The sequence below is a fragment of the Octopus bimaculoides genome, chromosome 16, assembly GCF_001194135.2.
Source record: "Octopus bimaculoides isolate UCB-OBI-ISO-001 chromosome 16, ASM119413v2, whole genome shotgun sequence".
Lineage (NCBI taxonomy): Eukaryota > Metazoa > Mollusca > Cephalopoda > Octopoda > Octopodidae > Octopus > Octopus bimaculoides.
Window position 1 is genome coordinate 14,884,840 of NC_068996.1, and position 4,610 is coordinate 14,889,449.

Genomic DNA, 4,610 nt, shown 5'->3' on the forward strand with positions numbered 1-4,610 from the left:
CCCCCCCCCAACATCGCTTAACACCTGATGTTGGTGTGCTTACTTCCCCGTAACTTAGCGGTTCGGTAAAAGATATCGATAGAATAAGTACTAGGCTTACAAAGAATAAGTCCTGGCGTCGATTCGCTCGACTAAAAGCGGTGCTCCAGCATGGCCGCAGTCAAATGACTGAAACAATATATATATATATATATATATATATACCCACTCACATACACATATATATGTATATACATTTATGTAAATATATATATATATGAATATATACATGTATGTATGTGTGTAACTATGAATATTAATGTACATACTCATATATGTTCGTGTTATGTATGTATATATATATAATCATATGTTTAAACGCAAGCTCGTATAATTAGCATAATTTTTAGGCGGATAACAAGCATTTGCTTTATTCCACATCACAGCTCTGTCGCTATCAAAACATTGCCAATGTTTTCATCTATAATTTTGTATGTTTTTATAGTTTTCATTTGCTGTTGGCAAGGATAGATTGTCGTCATTTAACTAACTTAAGATATAGGTTAGCTTCAAAATGACGTTTATATTTGTGCAGTAAATTATGAGACAGCAAATTATATTGCAAATGATTTCATAACTGAAGTTGCTAACAAAATGCTTTAATTTCATTATGCATTTTTCAAACATAAGGTTTATGTTAGGTGATTGTGAGATTGTATAACAAGTTAAACTTTTAAAATAATCTACTCTACTTTTCTAACAGGAATATTAACCAAATTACCTTTTTTAACTTTTGAGAAATTTAAATGCATTTTAATTTGAAACATGATCATTATATATATATATATACATATATATATATATATATATATATATAAATTTCCTTCATAGGCTCCTGTGCGTCCTGTGGCCCATAATTTAACAGCGGGAATAGATTAATATATGTATATACAAGGTGTCTCAAAATGAAGGCAACCAATTTTATTTTTTAGTTTTGCCAAAGAAAAATATTGTTATATTTAGGGTCCGAGCGTTGCAATGAAATGATAAAGGAAACACAATTATGATATCAGCACATTTATTCGATATGACCACATCTGTTTCGAATTACTGCCTTAAGTCTAGGTGGAAATGCTTCAGTCGCAGCACGCAGCTGTTCTTGTGGAATCGAAACCCTTTCCTGGTGCAGTTTTGCCTTCAGAGCGTCGAACGAAACATGAGGAGTACCCGAGACCTTCGTCTTCAAAATAGATCAAAAAGAAAAATCCAACGGGTTGATATCGGGGCTTCTTCAGAGCTATACATCCTTGCCTATCAACGACGGAATGTTTTTCTGAATCCAGTGTTGGAACTGTAGGATTATGCCGAGTCCTGTTGGAAGCTCCAAGGTGCGTCTTGAAAGTGTTAATTCTCCTATTGAAGCAGTTCAACTTTCAGAATGTCGCTAATGTATCGCTGGTTGTTAATTTTAACACCCGAAGGTACAAAAACGTGGTGAGACCTTCCAGTGGCTGTCAAAGCCACGCAGACCATAACTGACTATGGATTTTCACATCGACTTACGAGTCTACTTTCGACGGTGCCAGATACACTCCAACGTCGTTCATTTTGGTGGTTTACTGTCTGTTCGATGGCAAATTTCTTTTCATCAATGAGCATCAGGTTGCGTGGGCAGCGTGCCTTCAGCAATCTGAAGCAGGGTAAGATGACTTCTCTCCAGTCTCATAGCCTTATAAACTCGCGTGAACTCATGACGGTGGATCATCTTTTAGAGATGTGTCCTGCGATTTTTCTTTAGCACTTGCTACATCGATGTTCAGCTTTTTGAATTGCTGTGGCAGCCAGTTTTCTGACGGAACGACGAGAATTCCGCCGTGTCATTTCTCTCGTACCTTGATAAGCTGAAGGGTCCTCACACTTCACTGTCGGCCACGTCCAGGTCGATCAGCGGTGGAACCAGTCTCTTGAAATTTCTTGACAATTTTCTAGATTTTTTTTCGATTAATCTTAATATTTTTTGCTATAGCTGTATTTCTGTTGCCTCCATTTGGAGGATTATCATTGTATTTCAGTCCATAACTATTACTTAATTTATAAATCTGAATTTATTTAGCCTGAAACAAAAAGAATACACACTAAGCTTTTATAATGATGTGTAATTTTCATATCTTATCACATTTATTGATAGTTATTAAAGCCTGAAATTTCAGTTGCTTTAATTTCGGGACACCCTGTATATATATATTTATATATATATATATATGTAAGGTTCCACATATTTATTTTCTTGCAGTATACTCTGTTATGATCAGCTAGAATTACTGTTTGGCGGTGAACCTTCGGCAAAAATTATGCAAATAATTTTTGCGTCTATGTAGAAATTTATTAACATACTATTAAGTAGTAAACCCTACATTATGCCCGATCTCTTGGAAAATTAAATACATTCTTCCCTCATGAACTGCTAATTGCGAACGAAATATCGTTTCGACACTCAACTCAAAAGTGTTCCCCACCGCCAAAAAAAAAAAAAAAAAAAACACATGCTTTCGTGAGGATAAATATGAATATAATTTAGAATATTTATGCATTGATATGGGATTTGACTATTTCAGAAAAAAGTATAAATATTGTTGCGCAAGATTTATCATAATCTATTTCTATTACGATAGAGTTCACACATCTGAAAAACCAGAATTTTCCGCTGGACCACCAAAGGAAGTGGATGTTTGCCATATTGCTTAGAATATTGACCATTATGAATAGAGAATGTAACATTCTTTGAAAGTAATGAAAAGCCGCGGAAAATTTTGTGCACTAAATATATTAAAATAAAACACATTATGAAAATAAATATTTGTTTGATAAGTAAACAATGGAAGCAAAGCGGAACATTGACAGGCAGATCACAAGTTCAGTGAATTATATTAGATAAAAACAAAGTCTAAAAACCAAAAGATATAGATGAAACCCCCCAATGAATCGTAGTTTTCAATTCATTGTATTGTGACATTTATATCAATTCAGGATTTTAGATAAAATGATCCGCCTTTCAATAGAGAATAAACAATCTAATAAACAAATACGCATGTATATAAACATTTATCTATATAGGTATGAGCATCTTCAGGTATGTATGTATGTCATGTATGCATGTGTGTGTGTGTGTGTGTGTGTGTGTGTGTGCGTGGGCGCATGTGTATATATGTGTGTATATGTACACACATACATATATATGTATACATACACACACACATATATGTGCATATATATATATGTGTGTGTGTGTGTGTGTGTGTATGTATATATATGTGAATCCGCATGGCTCAGGGGTTAGAGCGTCGAGCTTACGATCGCGAGGTTGTGCGTTCGAATCCTGGACCGGGCTGCGTGTTGTGTTCTTGAGCAAGACACTTTATTTCACGTTGCTCCGGTTCACTCAGCTGTAGAAATGAGTTGCGACGTCCAGGTGTATCGGCCCTTTGCCTTTCCTTTGGATAACATCAGTGGCGTGGAGAGGGGAGGCTGTTTTGCATGGGTGACTGCTGTTCTTCCACAAACGAACTTGCCCGGACTTGTGCCTGGGAGGGTAACTTTCTAGGTGCAATCCCATGGTCAGTCATGACCGAAAGGGGTCTCCGATGTATGTATGTATGTATGTATGTATCTATCTGTCTATCTATCTATCTATCTATCTATCTATCTATATCGTAATGCAACAGGTGTAAAATATATGTTTCATCATAGAGAAAACGTCATCTCGTTCGATGTTGATGTTGTTAGTTTGGTTCATCCCATTACAATGGTTTAGAAGGAGACATGTGTTTCACTTGACCATGCTATCTTGTAAGAATATGGAAACTACAGGAGAGATCTTGCATATCTCAAGGGCCTTGAGTAGTCAATTATGTGGGACACTGTCAAACGCTTTCCTGTAGTCTATCCATGCCATACTTAGGTTCTTTTGCTCCAGCAATTCTCAACAATCTTTTATTTATAAGCAATTTATCTTTGTATCCGTAAGAATTCATTTTACAACTTTTTTGAGCTTGGTGAGGGATACAGCTCTGTTCCAGGAAAGTGGGGTTTATTTTTTAATCGGACTGAATTTTCTTTTCTTTTCCTGTGTCTGTGTGTCTCATTTCTCTAAAAGAGATTTCTAGTTCTATGACAAAATCTAACCTTAAAATCTATACGTTGAAGAAGTGCAACAGACAAATACCAGCCAGGCTCCCACACACACACACACGCACACACACAAAGGAAGAAAGCTATGGGAATCTTTATTTCCTTCCCTCAATCTTTCTTTATGAGAAGACAATATACGGTTTAGATCCATATAATTCTTCGTTCTTCGAAATAGTCAACTCCAATGTTTCTCAACTGGGTTCCATATAAGATCTTGAGGTGTCCACACGACAAAATAGTGAATTAGGGAGCCACAATAGTATTTTAAGGGCTTCTGAGAAAAATTTGCTTTAGACGTATGTATTGGTATGTATTGAGAGAAACAGCTAGGTTTCTTTCTCTAACATAAACAATCTTTATTCACCAATGCGGTGTTGAGCACTTATTCTCATTGATCGACATTTATGTATGTATATATATATGTATGTATATATATATATATA